The sequence below is a fragment of the Momordica charantia genome (assembly GCF_013281855.1).
Source record: "Momordica charantia cultivar OHB3-1 chromosome 9 unlocalized genomic scaffold, Mcharantia_2.0 BLBB01000009.1, whole genome shotgun sequence".
NCBI lineage: Eukaryota > Viridiplantae > Streptophyta > Magnoliopsida > Cucurbitales > Cucurbitaceae > Momordica > Momordica charantia.
The window spans coordinates 12,776,968-12,795,794 of record NW_028275167.1 but is presented as its reverse complement, the minus strand read 5'-3'; positions in this window follow the sequence as shown (position 1 = coordinate 12,795,794).

Genomic DNA, 18,827 nt, shown 5'->3' with positions numbered 1-18,827 from the left:
TTCAAAACACCCGCTATGAAGCCCTATGATGGGTTTAAGGACCCAAAGAACTACGTTGAAGTCTTTGAAGGCCTCATGGACTTCCAGGCGGCAATTGATGCCATCAAATGCCGGGCATTTCAGATCGCCCTCACGGGTAATGCTCGGTTTTGGTATAGGAGGCTGTCGGCGAGGTCGGTCTCGACCTACAACTAACTGTGGAAAGAGTTCATCGGCCAATTCTCTTCTCGGAATTATGACAGGAAGACAGCCACTCATCTCGCCACCATTCGACAAAAAGAAGGCGAAACTTTTAAGAGAATACGTGACCCGCTTCTAAGAGGAGCAACTTAAAGTTGCGCACTGCTCTGAAGATTCAGCCATGTGTTACTTCCTCACTGGCCTGGCCGATGAGACTCTGACAGTTAAACTGGGCGAGGAAGCCCCGTCAACCTTCGTCGAGGTCTTGCAAAAGGCCAAGAAGGTTATAAATGAGCAGGAATTGCTTAGAACGAAGTTAGGTCGGACGGACAGGAGGGCCGACCAGAAGAAGTCAGGCGGCCAAGATAAAGGGAAGTCTGATTCCAAGTCTAAGGACAAGGAGTCATCTTCTCAGCCCTCATAGGGCCGATCCGATTACAGGAGATCCGGCTCGGACTCTAGTCGAAGGGGGCCTTACAAGAGGTACACCCCAACCACCATTTCGATCTCCGAGATTCTCACTAACATCGAGAAGAACGGATTGGAAAAGCTCCTCAAGCGACCTGATAAGCTTAGAGGAGACCCATAGAAGGCAGCAAGGACAGGTAAGGTTGTTTCCACCGCGACCACGGCCATGATACCTCTAGCTGCTGGGAGTTGAAGCGCCGGATTAAGATCTGATTCAAGACGGCTACTTCAAAAAATATGTTAGCAAGCCAGGCTCGGGCTCGGTAAAGAAGAAGGAAGAGAGGAAGCGTTCAAGGACGTCGCCTCGGAGGGACGACGACCTGCGGTCATCAACACTATTTTCAGTGGCCCAAGTGGGGGCCAATCCGGGAACAAAAAAAGGAGCTTGCCAGAGAAGCTTGGCGCGAGGTCTGCACCGTTCAAGAATAGAAGCCGACCTGCCCTATTATCTTCTCAAACTCCGACCTGGAGGGGGTACACCTACCTCACATGATGCCCTGGTGATTTGCCGCTGATAGACCATGTTCAGGTTAGAAGGGTGTTGGTGGATGGAGGTGCTTTGGCCAAAATTTTATCTCTCACCACTTACTCAGCGTTGGGATAGACCAGGACACAGCTAAAGAAAAGTCCAATGCCCTTAGTTAGACTCGCGGGAGAATTTGTCACTCCCGAAGGCTGCATTGACCTTCTCATTACCATCGGCCAGGGTGACACCCAAGTCACGCAAATGGTCGAGTTTGTGGTGATTGATGGTCGGCCAGCTTACAATGCCACCTTCGGCCGACCCATCATTCATTCACTTCGGGCCATCCCGTCAACCCTGCATCAAGTGATGAAATATTCAACTATTAATGGGGTCGGCATGATCTGGGGAGAACAAAAGACATCTCGGGAGTGCTATACCTCTGCACTCAAAGGGTCAGCAGTTTGTGTTGTGGAAGAACGGTCAAATCTTCTAAATCCAACTATTCAAACTTCCGATGACGAACTGCCCCGAGTTAATAAGCGAGAGATAACAGCACCCACAGAGGAGTTGGAGCTTGTCCCTTTGCTCAGCCCGAAGAAGCAAGTGAGCATCGGCACCAAGCTGGGGGCCGCGGATAGGGAAGAGCTCATCTCCTTCCTTAGATCGAACTCGGACGTGTTCGCATGGTCTCACGAAGACATGCCAGACATTGATCCGACGATAATGGTTCATCGCCTCAACATCGACCCATCATTTCCACCTATTAAACAAAAGAGAAGACCTGTAAATAAAGAGAGGAGTGATGTAATTGTTGAGGAAGTAAACAAATTATTAAAGGCTGAATACATAAAAGAGATTTTGTATCCCAAGTGGCTTTCTAACGTTGTCCTAGTTAAAAAATCCAACGGAAAGTGGAGAATGTGTGTAGATTTCACCAATCTTAACAAGACCTGCCCAAAAGACTATTTCCCAAATTGACAAGCTCGTAGACACTACGACCGGGCACGAGCTGCTCACCTTTATAGACGCCTACTCCGGATACAATCAAATAAAGATGCACTAACCAGACCAAGTTCACACCTCTTTCATAACCGATAAAGGCCTATACTGCTATAAGGTCATGCCCTTTGGTCTAAAGAACGCAGGGGCAACTATCAAAGGATGGTGAACAAGATGTTCGCCTACCAGATTGGACGCAATATGGAAGTCTACATGGACGGCATGCTTGTCAAGAGCAAGCAGTCCAGGTCGCACCTGGCTGACCTAACCGAAACTTTCGGGATCCTCCGAAAGTCCCAGATGAAGTTGAATCCTGTCAAGTGCGCCTTTGGAGTATCATCTGGCAAGGTCCTGGGGTTCATGGTGAATAATCGTGGCATAGAGGTTGACCCAGAGAAGATAAGGGTCGTGCTCGAGATGCAAGCCCCAATGACCTTAAGCAGCTACAGTGCCTTAACGGGAGAATCGTTGCCCTCAACCTGTTTGTCTCCAAGTCCACGGATAAATGTATCCCTTTCTTAAAACCCTAAGAAATAAGGGACCTTTTGAGTGGACAGCCGAATGTGAAACAGCCTTTGAAGAACTCAAAAGCTACCTCTGCTCGACACCATTGCTTGCGAAGCCTATGCCAAGAGATAAACTACATTTATATTTGGCCGTGTTCGACAACGCAGTCAGTTCGGCCCTAATTAAACAAGACGGACTGCGGCAAAGTTCTGTTTACTACACAAGTAAGGCCATGACCGAGGCTGAGACCAGGTATCCCCAAATGGAGAAACTGGCTCTTGCCTTAGTCATCTGGGCACGAAGACTTAGGCCGTACTTCCAAGCCCACACTATGACTGTGCTCACAAACTTGCCTTTGAAGCAAGTCTTTCATAAGCCATAAACGTCTGGCCGATTGATGAAATGGGTCGTGGAGCTGAGCGAGTATGATATTCAGTTCGGACCCCGAACGGCTGTGAAGGGGTAGGTCGTCGCAGACTTCATAGCCGAACTCACTCCCCCACCGGCTCAAACCTCCATGTCCGACCAGTCGTGGACGGGTCTTCAAATGAAAAAGGATGCGGTGCATGTGTGCTTTCCTCATCCCGGATGGCATGCGTTTTGAGTACGCCCTTCGCTTCAACTTTCGTACCTCAAACAATAAGGCCGAGTACGAAGCCCTGTTGATCGGACTATGCATAGCAAGAGGACTTGTAGCCAACCACCTCCAAATTTTTAGTGATTCACAGCTAATAGTGAATCAGATCAAAGAAGAATATCAAACAAAAGACCCTTGGATGGAGAAATACCTGGGAAAGGTCAAGTCGCACCTCGCCCATTTTCAAGCTTACGAAATCAGCCAGATTCCGAGGTCACAAAACTCTAATGCCAATGCCTTGGCCAAATTAGCATCTGCCTATGAGACCGACCGGACGAGATCGGTTCCGGTGGAAATCTTGGACAACCCTTCCATTTTGGAGCCGGATATGATGGAAGTTGACTTCCAGCCTCCGTCATGGATGGATCTAATTACGAACTTCCGAGAAGGTAATATCCCAATAGACCCGAAGGAAGCCAAAAAGAGGACAAGGAAAGCAGCTCGGTACTTGCTCCGAGATGGAATAATGTACCGGCGCGGGTTGTCCTTACCTCTCCTTAAGTGCATTTACAAAGAAGATGGGAATTATGTTCTCAGGGAAGTACATGAAGGGGTCTATGGCAATCACTCGGGGGCCAGGTCCGTATAGGCCAAGGTCGTTCGTCAAGGTTACTACTAGCCTACGATTGATCAAGATGCATAAGAGTTCGTGAAAGCGTGTGACAACTGCCAGCGCTTTGCGAACTTCATCCATCAACCGCCTGAGTTGCTGACTTCGATCTCAGCTCCATGACCCTTTGCACAATGGGGAGTTGACCTGATTGGACCTTTCCCATTGGGTAATGGGCAGACTAAGTATGTTGTTGTAGCCGTGGATTACTTAACCAAATGGGCCGAGGCCGAAACACTCTCGACAATCACGGAGGCCAGAGTCACGGCCTTCATTTGGACAAACGTTGTCTACCGCTTCGGCATACCTAATGCTATTGTGACAGACAATGACAAGCAGTTTTATAATGCCAAGTTCAAAGATTTTTGCTGCAAGCTTGAGATTAGTCACCTCTGCTCGTCCCCAGCTCACCCTAAAGCCAATGGACAAGTAGAGGCGGTCAACAAAAACATTAAGCGCGGCCTTAAGCTACGACTGGACGCAAGGAAAGGATGGTGGGCCAAGGAGTTACCTGAAGTACTCTGGTCCTACTGAACTACGCCTCGGGAGTCTAGTGGCGAAACTCCCTTCGTTATGGCCTTTGGTTCCGAGGCCGTGGTGCCTGTAGAAATTTGGATGAGAATTGAGAGGATAGACTACTACGAGCATGTTAGGAACGAGAAAGAGCTACTCCTCAACCTCGACCTTTTTTACGAGAAGAGGGAAGCAGCTCAACTACGCTTGGCAGAGTACCAAAATTGAATGGCGAGACACTACAACTTGAGAGTTCGACCTCGGACCTTCCAGATCGGACACTTGGTCTTTCGGAAAGTGCGGAAGCATGTTGACGTGCTAGAGCCGAGCTGGGATGGGCCGTTCGAAGTCAAAGGCGTAGTTCGACCTGGGACGTATATGCTCACCGATCTCTGATAAGACTTGATTTAAGGCTAAAAAGGGTATGTTCACATGCTTAGTTGGGAGTTAATTATGATGAAAAATGTATGCTCAAGCATATAATTTAGGGAAAATGTGCATAATTTGTGATTAGGGACTTTGGAATTCAGTTATAGCTAAATGAAGGCTAATTTGTGTAAATATGCTTATTTTGTAAGGAAAAGTGAAGATTTATGATCACAATGCGTCAGACACATTGCAAGGCCAGAATTTCTAGCTTACTAGAGGAATGAGCCAGCCAAGTTACTTTGAAAGTTCCAGCTTCGTAATGTGCCAGCCATATTCGATGCATAGATTGTCAAAACGGGAATAACCACTTTTGACCAAGTAATTGGTCCAAGATTTGGTTTTACTCCTAATATCTCTACAACAAGTGGTTGCCAACTTCCCTTGAATTTCTCAAATCCTTGTTACTTCCATGGCCTATAAAAGGGCTTCCAAGCATCACTTCAACACATCTTATTTTTCCATGCTTTTGTTTTCCTTTCTACTTTAGTTTTGTAGTTTTTATTTAAGTTTTGTTTTCAATTATTTTTCTACAATTACTCTTGTTTATTTTATTGCAATTCAATTTGTTCCATTTTGTGCTTTCTTTCCAATTCTCATTAAAATGCTTTCTTTTGTTATCTTCTCTTGTGTTTTAATTTCTTTCAATTCCATGAGTAGGTAAATTGTTTCTTCAACCCTCCTACGAATGCTTTAGTTCTTATCACTATAAATTACATCTATCAGTGAGCACGGCGTATTACGCTCTCTTTGCTTATCTTGATTGATACAATTTATCTAGTTGATTTTTCTTGTTGGCCACTTGTTTAAATCACAACAGTTGAGTTTAATTCTGAAAAGGTTAGAGTCAACGGAGTTCATCAAGATAAAACGGGAAGTTACCTAGAAATAAGAACTAAAACAAGATCCTAGACATAGGCTCTCTTACCCGTTAAACGTAAGTTGGAACTTGATTTATTTAGGATTCTAAAGTTGCATAGACATATGTAAACACTAGCCTAAACTTATAAACAAACCAAAAGCGGTATGGAATAGGAGTTGAACCAGTTTGTATAAATTGAGCGTAATTACGGGCACATTTGGTAGGTGTAATTCATCATTTTAGAACTAAACAGAAGTAGGGGGTTGGCCTTTTATTTTCCGTGTTTCTAATTCGTGTTCCCAACAATTCCACAAATTTTTATTCCCAAACTCGATTGCTCATTCAAGCAGTTTACAAAATCAATTTTAAAAGAAAACTAGTCCCTGTGGAGACGAACTTGGAATATTTCCAGATTATTACTTGTGACAGTGTGCACTTGCACTTATCCTCTAGCTATTAAGCAGAGGCACAACAAGTTTTTAAAGGGAAGTTACTCTCGCATCCGTGGAATGCAGAGCACCTGAGACGGTATTACCTTTGAAATGTCAAAATGGTCCAAGAGTGGAATGAGACTTGTAAAATTCTCAAGCGTTAATTCTTGTAAAGGGCATCGTATTATTTAATTTTTATGTCTCCTAACGGTTGAGTTCGATGTGAAATTAAATGGGGGCCAGACGTGCACTAAGACTTAGAAAATTAAAACCTTTGGAACCTACGAGTTCGAGGTGAGATGTGCACTAAAACTTAGGAAATTCGAACCTTTAGAATTTACGAGTTCGAAGTGAGATGTGAATTAAGACTTAGAAAAATTAGAGCATATAAAGACTCGCGGGTACGAAGTTCGAGGTAGAGTAAAATGGGCGAATTTGAAATGTGGAACGCTAAGCTTAAAGACAGAATTCAAAATAAGGTATTGTCTTAAAAATCAAAGTTTGGGCTGAGGTATTTAGGCCTCGAGACCCGGTACATAAAGGATGGAAAACAAGAGAAGTACAAAGAAAAGCTTGAATAATCTGAAAGGCGGGAAGAGCAGGAGCGTATCAGCTACTTTTGAGGTGCGACCCGAGTTCACCTTGAGAAGCCAGAATGTCAAACTCATGGGAGTCCCCTAGCTCAGCCTCTTAAGAAGAAATCGCTCCATAGACAGGAAAGTTGACTCCATCAACCTCCTAAAAAGAGAAGCCGGTATATTCGCCCTCATTGCGCTCGGCTTCAGAGTCGAGATCTTTCAGGTACTGGTCCACCACGTCCTGGGGGATGGGAGTATCATTTGGGCTCGAAGCCCACTTCTTGGCGTACCAAAGCCTGATTGGCTTGAGGTCAAGCTCGGGAGCTATTTCCTTAAGTCCCTTCATTAGGAACGTGAAGCCCGCATCATAGAAATCTTTGGCGAACCCGTCAAAATCAGGATGTTGGCGAAAAGTTTCCTCCAAGAGTACTCCGTTGCTGAGCTTTGACTCCGCAAGCTCAAGCTTGGTCCTCAGCACCTCCAACTCGGAGCTCTAGGTCCTCAGTTTCTCTTCCAAGTCTGGTCGAAGGCGCTTGAGTTCGTTGTTCCTTTTCAGCAACGCGAACTTTTCCTTTTCCAAGCCCTTCGCTACCGCGTGCGCCCCCCGCAGAAGATCCAGGTGGCGAGCAGCCTTCGCCTTGACACTCTCGAGCTCGGCCTTGTCAACCTTCGAAGTGGATTTCCACGGTCGGGCCTCAGCTCGGGCCTCCTTGAGCTCCCCTTCCAAGGCTGCAGCAACCTTCAATGCAGCCAAGGAGGCTTCTCGTTCCTTCACAGTCAAAAGGTCACGCCCGTCCAGCTTAGGCTTCACCATGATGGCTGCCTGACAGATGGTGGCGTGGGTCTGAGAAAGAAAGAAAAAAAAGAAAGAAGAGAATAAAGGTTTAAGTCTGAAAAGTTTGCATGAAAGTAATAAGGTTAGTTCTTACATTCGCATAGTAGTCCAGCATGCGTTGGATAGCAGACTCGGGGCGCTTACAAACTTGGAAGCCTTCCTCCAGCATCGGTCGAGGCATGAGCTTGACATTACCATGGCCTTTTCTTTCACTCCAGCACAGGAGGGTTCGATCTTAAACCTTATGTCGATATCCTGGCTGCTGGATAGTCAACAAGATCCCCGAAGGTGTTAACCCCTACTTCTGCTCGGCCCTCGTCCAGCACGTCCTCGGAAGAAGGGGACTGATGCTTCTTCTTCTTCTTCAACTTCTTAGGGGAGGCGCGTCTCCGAACCTCCCTGAGGGGAGAAACGTCCAAAATCTCCTGGTCTTGAACGGTGCCAATTCCCTTGGGAGTGAGAGCATCCTGGTGAACCTCCACCACCTCGACCTCAGTAGGAAGGTCGATAGCCATAAGGGTGGGCGCTTTCTTGGAGCTAGAGGCAACCCCTTGGCTAGGGCGCTTTTGTTTCACGCCTTGAGAAAATCCGCAAACCATCGCTGCATGAAAAATCATGTTCAAGGTTAATTCATCTAACCAAGTGGCGAAATCTAAAAATACCTCTAGTCAAGGTTTGAGCACAACTTACCAAGCTCTGAGTTGGGTCTGTGGGCCTCAGAAGGAATGAGCAGTGGGTTGTAGTCGAGCAGACCTGAAGCTAAGAGAAGCTTGTCGGTTAGAAAGTCACTGATTTTCCTGCCACTCTTAAACCTATCCTTGTAAAACTTCAGAATGTCGAAAGTAGATTGAGAGAGCTGAGGAATGGGCCAGATAGCAACTGAAAGAGCAAAACGTCAAGAGTTAGAACACGAAAATAAACAACGAAAGCAAGCAAAGACTCTATTCCTTACCTAAGTTCCCAAACCTACAGGGAACGTGGTGGAAACGCTGGTCGGACTCGTCCTTAGTCAGCCATGCTTCGGAGGCCAAAAACCATTTTCCGACCCACTTCTTTATTGAGGTCGGACCTTTGAGGGTGCCTCCTGCACTCTTCCTAGCACACAAGTAGTATCAACCTGGCTTCCTAGAGATTCGCTTGACCTCGAAATATGCTAAAAGCTGGTCGACGCTAAGGAGATCTAACTCTTCTACGTCTCGACACCTAAGCCAGAACAATACGGCTAAACTAACAATTACACCCCATCCATTGGGCGCCACTTGAGCAGGAGCTAGCCCAATTCAAACTAGGAACTCTTGCGCCAAAGGATGAACGGGTAGGCGAAAGCCGTACTCGAGCATCTTTAGGTACAAGGTTACACATCCTTCTAGGGGATTATCCGCTCGCTCCCCCTCTTTAGAGAGCCTAAGGACGATGTTGTCCGGAATACTATACCTTTTACGAAGAGAACCGGGGTAACTTTCGGGCATTTGAGAGGAAAATTCCAAACCCTAGCCCGAGGTGGAAGTACCACTATCATCCTCATCCTCATCAGGAAACCTGAAATTATCTATCTCTTCTTCTAATTCGGAATCTAGCCTATTAGCAAATTCCTCGACATAACTGGCCTTTCCAAGGGAAAGGCTCCGATTCCGATCTACACTATTAGAAGAATTCAAACTAGAAGAACCTGACGAAGTGGAAGAACTAGACATGATTCAAAATTAACAGGAGAAAATGAAACAAAAGCGAAGGAACGAGACTAACCTAAAGCAAAGACTCTGATCTGATCAGGTCGGACTCCAAGATTTTAGAAAGTGTAAAAAGCGGAAATGAAGTCTTGGGGGTATTTATAGTAACCCGAGATTTAATCCCCACCACACAAGTGTCCAAAATTGGACGACCTAGATAGGAAGAAGTCTGAACGTAAGGGGTACTCAAGTGCGAGCTGAACACCGGTTCCGTTTTCAAAGTTTTCCAACAACAATAATTATTATGATGACACCGGAAGTCACCACGTGGATTGGTTTCGCAAAAAGAACTTCTCTGTCAGATCAAGATCGAACCCGACAGAGAGGGGGCCAATGTTTGGGGATGAAAAATCCTATTGCCACGTGGAGGACAGAGATTCGCCACTAAAGCTAGATTCGAAAGAACACTTACGGAGCTCCATCTCGGAACCTTCTGAGATGGAAGACTTGCCATTCCGATTGAGGGTCAACCCGTCATTTTCAGGAAAATGTCCGAGCTCGATCTGCTGGAGCCCAACATGATCGATCTCAAATCCGACCAAGGTAATCGCCTGTCGAAGCCCTTATCGGAACCAACACCTATAAATAGAGGGCCTCATTTTACCGTCAGGTATCGAATTTCTTCTCGAACCAATATTGAGTCCGAGCTGCTTACTGACTTGAGCGTTGGAGATTTTACCCTCTTGTGTAGGTCTTCCTTAACGTTTCGAGTCGGAGCAAGGACCGGGTTCGAGCTAGATTGACGTTGTGCAATTTCTTGCATAAACAAATATTATTAAAGGAATTACAAATCATTTAAATAAAGTTAAACAAATCACAACTCACCTGAGGAATTTAAATTATAATAAAATATTTATACAACACTTTAGTGACAGATCTATATTTTTTGTTCAAAAGGATACACTCAATGGCATAACCAAAGCTTTATATCAAGGCAAAGATTCTTATATAAAGATAATTTTGAACACGGTGATACCTATTGATATTAGATTATATACCTTCGACAAGATATGTTATTTTGTTGCGGATAATGGAGCCAAACCAAAAAGAAATTGAAGAAAATGTGCTACAAAAGGTTGGAGATGAGAGGACAACGATGAAATACTGTAGAAGCTATTTTGGTCGGGAGGGAGGCGCCACAATGCTGTCTTATAAGTGCGGTTTTTTTCTTTCCTTCCCTTGGTTTCCTATTTGTAAAAGGTTTTTTGTATTTGTCAAAACCTTATCCTATATGTATTTGGTTTTCCATTTATTATAAATAGGATAAAATGGGTCATTTGATAGATTAGTCCAAATAAAGCGTCGTAAGAAATTCTCCAAGAAGAGAGACTTTGAGAGCTAAGTACTTGTGTATTTCTTACAGAAATTATTGTAAAGGGGCTGGGCTCTTAACTCTTGGGAGATTCTCCCTGACATTTTACTAGAACCTGCCACGATAGCAGATAACTGGACATAGCTCACATTGGGTGAACCAGTATAAGTATAACATTGAATTTTCTTCTTCCTAATCTTTATTTATCGTTCTTATTACTCATGAGTTTAATAATAGTTTATTTATTCTTTTAAGTAGTAAGTTACAGAACCTGATTTGGGATTAGCTAACAAATATTGTTTGTATTGTGATTAAGATAATTATTAGTTGACTGCTTTGTACCTCCAACAATTGGCATCAAAGCCCAAAGTTGAAGAACGATGACTAGAGAAGATAAATTGATTGTTTTTTATGGACCAGATTTTTCATATTGGAAGGATTACGTAGTGGATTATCTACACTCCAAGGAATTAGAATTGTCATTAGACAAGAACTTGGATGACATGGAAGAAACACAATGGAAAAAGTTGGACAAGAAGATGTTGGGTACGATTCACCTAACCTTAACAAAAAAAAATGTACAGAGCAGCGTAGCTAATGAGACTACCACAAAGGGGTTGACGACCGTACTAACCAACATGTATGAGAAGCCCTCAGTAAATAATAAGGTGTATCTCACAACTAAATTTTTTAATTTGAAGATGTCTGAAGGTACATCTGTGGATACCGATATAAAGAGTTTGATATGTTGATTAACAAACTAGTTGCTATTGGTTTAAAATTTACTAATGTAGTTAATACTATCACGTTATTGAGATCCTTGGGAGTCTATGATGAAGGTTGATATTTCAAATTCTTATGGAAATAGAAAATTAAATTTGAAGATGTCAGAGATACAACTATTGGAGAGGAGATTTGTAGAAATGGTTTTTTGTATTGCATCTTCTTCTAGTACAACGTTGAATGTAGACAAATGAAGAAATAATAACAGATGCTATGGAAATCGTGTAAAGTAAGAAATAACAGAAGTAGGTCTAGAAACACAAAACTAGAATGTTTTAATTGTGGTAAGACAAGACATCTTAGAAGAGCTGCAAAGCCCTAAAGAAAGTCGAGGCGAAAGAATCTGGTACAAATGTTGTTGCTAAAGAAATACATTATGCTCGAGTTCTTCAAGTTGAGAGCACTCATGGCACATGAGCGGTGGTGCAAGTGCGTCAATTCATACTATAGGACAACATGACATTCTTTAGAATCATGTTGCACGAACTTATTGAAAGGTATATGTTGCTGATGGAGAACTTTTAGACATCATTAGGATTGGTGACGTAATTTTAAAAATGACGAACGGTTTTAGTCTAGAACTTTGGCAAGGTACATCACGTTAAGAATATGATGAAGAACTTAATTTCTGTCGGGCAGCTGGATATTCGAACAAGGGAATTGAAAAGTTACAAAGAGTGCCATTGTAATTGCTCGAGGAAAAAAGTCAAGAGCTTTGTAAATGTTTTGGGTAGAGTTCATAGCCATAGCAGAAGTTGTAAATTATTCACTCTACAGGGAAGCTACATGGACTTAAGGTAGTTCAACACAAGCTATGTGAAGGGATATTTGGGAAGTAGAGTCATATCAGTTTCTCAAAGATAGGATCAATGTTATAGTCTACAAAATTGGAGCTGGTTCACACCGATGTGTCGGGGCATTATGAAGTATCTTTTGTTGGAGGTTCCAAATACTATGAAACTTTCATAGACGATCCAAGTGAGAATATATGAACTTATTTTATCGAACATAAGTCTGATGTATTTTTTGTCTTCAACACATGGAAGACTATGGTAGCGAATGAGACAAGTCTGAAAATTAAAAGCTTAAGGTCAAACAATGAAAGTGAGTATGTTGATAGGAAATTCAATAGATATTTTGAAGATAGTGGAATTGTGATTGTAAAGACTATTCTAGGGACACTACATCAGAACAGTGTGGCCAAGAGAATGAACATGACTCTGAACGGGCGTGCCAAGAGCATGAGAATACATTTAGAATTGCTTAACACATTTTGGGCAGAGGTAATCAATTGTGCGACCTCTAATTAATAGGAGCCTGAAGATATCACTAGATTTCAAATTGCCTGAAGAAGTCTATACTGGTAAACCTTTCCCATCTAAATATTTTTGGCTACGTATCTTACACTCACATTGATACTACAGACAATAGTAAATTGGATGTCAAATCTAAAAGTGTTTCTTTCGGGTACAGTGTAACTACAGACAATAGTAAATTGGATGTCAAATCTAAAAGTGTTTCTTTCGGGTACAGTGTAACTAAGATAGGCTATAGATTTTGGAATAACCAAAACAAGAAGATTATAAGAAGTGATAGATTGTATTTCAAGAAGATTATAAGAAGTGATAGATTGTCTAAATACGCAAATTTAAGTGCACTAAAAAATCTTTTCTCGTCTATTTCTATCATTTCTGTTTTCATTAAAGAAGTAGTGCGATTTCATAGAGTTCTGCGGAATATGTTTACTGACCAAGACAAGTATTTACACAGTTTATTTTGGGAGGAATTATTTCTATGCTTGGGATCACAATTAAAAGGAAGAACGACATATCATACACAAGTCAGACAAACAGAAGTGGTGAACAAGGGTCCTGAGAGTTATCTTTGTTGCTTCAGCATGGCCTCTCCGGCTAAATGGGCAAAATGGTTATCTTGGTTCGAGTTTAGTTATAATACCTCTCATCACACAGCCATCAAGATGATGTCGTTTGACGTTGTGTACAAACGACCCCCACTTGGTCTAATCTATTATAATTATGATTCTACTATAGTGACCGAGATTGATTTACAGTTGTGAGAGCACGACACAATGTTGCTACGTTGAAATCCTATTTATTAAAGCCACAACAATGCATGGTAGGCAGCAACCAATGGATAACACCGAGATTTCAAGTGTAATGTCAATAATTGGGTGTATGTAAAACTAAGACCTTATCGTCAGTCATCCTTGTTGAATGAATACCTAATCCTGGTAAAAGAATGCCTTAATACAGAGTTTGAGATTAAAGACTTAGGCAAGACAAGGAAAATCATAGGCATGGAAATAACAAGAAACTCAGACATGAGTGAGCTTAACAGTAGAGTCATTTGAAAAATATAATATGCAAAATGCAAAGTCCTAAAGACCCAGATGCTCAATACTTTATATTATCAGAAGCAGACTCCCCAAATGAAACTGACTGAACACACAAAAATTCTGAGCTTAGTACCGTATTAAAGTTTAGTTGTGTGTCTTATGTACCAGATATGGCCTATGGGACTAGTCTTGTGAGCAGATACATGATGAAACCTGGAAAGAAAACCTAGAAAGAAGCCGTGAAAGGAATACTCAAGTATTTGAAAGGTACAAATCATGTGTCTGACACGTAAAGCAACAGAGATATATAGATGAAATTAAACTCAATTCATACGTGGATTATGATAATGCGGGATATTTTGATAAATGAAGGTCTTTAACAGGTTTTTGACGATTCACTTGTCTAAAAAATTAGTTATTTCACATCCGGACAAAACACGTTGATTTGAAATAAAAGTAATTTTCAAAATCTGGTTTTTTTTTTCTAATACTCAACTGTTTTTTTTTTCTTTCTCACCTTTATTTCTAAAAAATTTCTTTTCCGTTCTAATTTTTTTTCTATGTAAAATTTTTATATTTTCAATATTTATTATTATTTATTTCTCTCCCAAAATTTAATATTTTTTCCAATTTTTTTCTCTCTAAAATTTCGTCTTTTATAACTTTTCTTTCTCTTTCTTAATCTATTTTCTTTTCTTAATAAATTATATCGTTCAATTTTCTTTCACAGGGACTTTTATTTATCTCTGTATTTATTTATTTTCTCTAAAAATTATATTTTGAATCTTGTTTATTTATATCTAAATTTTTTTTCACTATAATTGTTCTCTTTCTTTCTAATTTCTTTTTTTTTCTTTAAGATATATTTTGCTCTCGACTTTACTTTTTTCTCTAAAATTTCTTTGTCTTTAACTTTTCTTTCACTAATTTTTTTTCTAAATCTTATTTATTTATTTCTCTAATCTTTATTTTCCAAAAGTTTATTTACATCTCTTTAAACTTGTATTTTCAAGATCGGGCACCAAAAGTAGGAAATGTATGTCCTAACCCTGTCCTCAATTCCATTTTTAAATAATTAATATATATTTATTACAATTTTTTATTTTTCAAATTCTAAAAATAATTAAGAAGAATTATAAAATTGATAATTTTCTCGAGAACATCTCTCAGACTGAAGAATGAGGTGGAGACAAAGATAAAATTTTTTCACAAGCACGAGAATAGGGGAGAACATTCTCAGTTGCACCCACACCATTGTCATCTTTACTCTATATATAATTTTCTCTCTTTAATATGTATTTTCAATTTTCTAACTTTTTAAAAACAGAAAAGTAAAAATGTTTACTAAACACGGTTTGGTTTTCTATTATTTAAAAATAAAAAACAAAAAATGGTTATCAAACGTATATGTTTTGGTTTTTAAAAAATAAAAAACCAAAAACCAAAAATAAAAAACAGAAAAACTAAAAATCAAAAACAGAAATAATTATCAAACGAGCCCTTCAAAGTTTGTTGAACGGAAGAATCTAGTTGAAAAGCAATACAAATGAAAACTCAAAAATCTTAATATCAGAGAATGGTTTGGACTTCCTAAGTAGAGATTTCAAACAAATGTGTCAAAAGGAAGGGATTGAGAGCATCTTACGGTAAGGGGAATGCCACAACATAATGGTTTGGCTGAAACGATGAATTGTTAAGATATCTACTGTGTAATGCTAATCTTCCTCAAACATGTTGGAGAGGTTGTTACTACAGCTCCTTATCTTATACATCGTTGTCCTCCATCAGCAATTGGCTTTAAACCTTCCCTTCAAAAATAGATTGGAAAATCCCAAATCTGGGTAACTTGAAAATTTTTGGATGTGTAGCATATGCTCACTTAAAGCAGGGAAACTTCACCACAGAGTGAAAAAGGTTACCTAATATGGTTTGATAACCATTTGATAACCATTTTGTTTTTGGTTTGATTTCTAAGGATCCGTTTGATAACCATTTCGTTTTTGGTTTTTGGTTTTTAGTTTTTGAAAAACAGACCTGTTTGACAACCAATTTAATTTTATGTTTTTGTTTTCAAAAACGATTTTGAAATTCTATGTAAATTTTAAAATAAAAAAAGTGGTTTATAAAATCAAATTTCTATTTTATTTTTTCTCCTAGTACCCAAGCTTTTTTATTTGACATATATATTTCTAACCAATTTCTTTATCACTCTAAAATTTCTTTTTCATAAATATCTTTATAAAAATGGATTTTTCTCTCTCTAAAATTCTAATATTTTTAATATTTATTATTATTTTTCTATCTCCAAAATTTTGATCCCTATGTATTTTAATTTTTTATTTTATTTTTTTTCTAATAGATTACTTTCATTCCTCTATCTATAAATTTAATATTTGTATGAATCTCTCTTTTTAAAATTTCGTTTTTGTTTTTATTTTTCTTTCTCTTCCTAATTTGTTCTTCCTTTTAAATTCGTTAAATTTTCTTTCACTATAACTTTTATTTCTTTTTTATATTTATTTATTTTCTATAAAAAGTATATTTGGAACTTTATTTTTATCTCTAAATTTCTTTTTCACTATAACTTTTCTCTCTTTCTAATTTATTTTTTTTCTTTAACATGTTATTTCCTCTCAAGTTTACTCTTTCTTTTTAAAATTTTTTCTCTTTTTCTCTTTTTGTCTTTAACTTTTCTTTTCACTATTTTTTTTCAAAAATTTTTATTTATCTCTCTAAATGCTCTCTTTCAAAAGCTTATTTTCATCTCTCTAAACTTATATTTTTCACACATTAGGGTTAGACAAAAATTCTCACAGGGTTGAGTCATTGCTCCAAGAATAGGAAATGCATGTGTCGACACCGTCCTTGATTCCATTTTTTAAATATAATTAATATATATTTTATTGACATCTTTACTAAATTGTGAATAAATTATTAAATATTTTTAAAACTAATTATTTATGATAGTAAACAATAATTCTAAAAATAATTAATATATATTTATTACATTTTTTAATTCTAAAAATAATTAAAATTAATTATAAAACTCGTAATTTTTCTTACGAATATCTGCGGACCAAAGAATGAGGTGGAGACGGGGGACTAAAAATTTTTACGAGCATGAGAATAAAAAACAAAAATGTTTTTTAAGCAGAAAACTAAAAACGTTTACTAAACATGTTTTGGTTTTATATTTTTTAATGACAAAAAACAGGTATCAAACATATATGGTTTTTATTTTTTAAAAACATAAAACTAAAAACTGAAAGTAAAAAAACCGAAAAACCAAAGACCAAAATTAGAAATAGAAATCAACGGACCTTAATCAATGGAGATGTCATCTTTGATGAAAACAACATTGCCATGAATCGGGTAATTACGAAAGCTGGCATTAGAAGCTGAAACTAGTTCATTTGAAATGGAACCTGAGTTGAGTTGAAGTAAAACTCAACAGCCAGAGATCCAAAGATGTAACAAATGAACCTGAACTTGAATATGAAATTATAGCTCAACCAATCCCTGAAATTCAAGAAAAGTAAGGTGAGGATTTGCAGAATTACAGATTAGCTCGAGACAGAGAGAGAAGACAAAAAAGACCAGCTACCAAGTATGGAACGGTTGGAATAATAGAGCCATTTTGTTTAGGTTTTTGCTTTTGTGTTGTTGCACATCAAAGTGGCGGCTGAACGTATAGGTGCACCAATTTTTAGAGGACAGTGTCAGTGGTATTTGACAGAGTTTCAGAGGCAAGATCCTGAGGTTGTAAGCATCGTCGGTAACCTATTCTTGTAGGTATTTGGGGAGGTTTTTCATTCATGTTTCTTAGGATTATATTGTTGTAGTTCCAATAAGTTAAGTGGCTTTTGTCGAGGTCTCTAGATCTGAGAGATTATTGTATTTGTCCATTGTATTATCCCCAAATCATAATAGAACTCGTTGTCGCAAAAGACTGGACGTAGCCTGTAGTTGGGGTGAACCAGTATAAATCTCTTGTGTCGTTTACCGTGCTTTGCCTATATTTCTCTTATTGTGTGATTGACTTAGTTTTCACTGAAAATTTGTGGAAGGGAAAAATATTTTTGGTAAATAATTTTCCGAACAAGAACAACTGATTTGGTTTACTATGCCTTAGTTACTAAATTGGAGCAAGAAGGGCATGAACCATTATCATACCAAGTAATAGTAAATTCAAATAAAAGATGAAAAGAAAAATGGTTGCAAGCTATAAATGAAGAAATGGACTCCCTTGTACAAATAAAACTTAGGAATTAGTTCCTCCTCCACCGAAATCAAAGTTAGTAGGTTATAAATGGATTTTTAAAAGAAAAGCAACTATCGATCGAAAAGAGCCTATTAGTTTTAAGGCAAGATTAGTAACTCGAGGTTTTATAGAAAAAAGGGTAGACTACAATGTAATATTCTCACCTGTGGTAAGACATACATTTATACGGTTCATTTTGTCTACGACGACTACTTTTTCAACTTTTAACTAGATCAAATGGACGTTAAAACTGTCTTTCTTTATGAAAGTTTGTCGGAAGAGATTTGTATGAACCAACAGATGGGTTTTATCTCAAAATAAACAAAGAATAAAGTCTTTTTGCTCTCACGAAATTATCTCTATATGGACTAAAACTGTTCCAAAGGCAGTGGTACTTGAAGTTTCGTTCATTTATAACTTCATCAGACTTTGAAATAAGTAACTTAGATAATTGTGTATGATAAGCATATTAACACACATATTCAGTCTATTTGATCTTGTACTTCGATGATATGCTAATAGCTAGTTTAGATCCAGAAGAAATCAATAAGCTTAACGGTCAACTGAAAGAAAATTTTGAACTGAAAGACCTTGGACAATGAATCAGGCAACAAGGTTATTTGAGTCTCTCCCTCGTACTGTTTGAAACTATTAAATAAGTTTCAAATGGAAAATTGTAAACTTGTTACAATCCCCACTTGGACAGTACTTCAAACTTTCACTGAATCAATCTCCTCAAACAGAGAAAAAATTGTCTGATATGGCTTCAGTTCCCTATTTGGCTTACGAAAATAGTAGGTGAGTTCTTCAAAGTGATTGATAAACCAGTGATAATGAAACTGTGATAACCAAAATGCAGTGTTTTTATCCAAG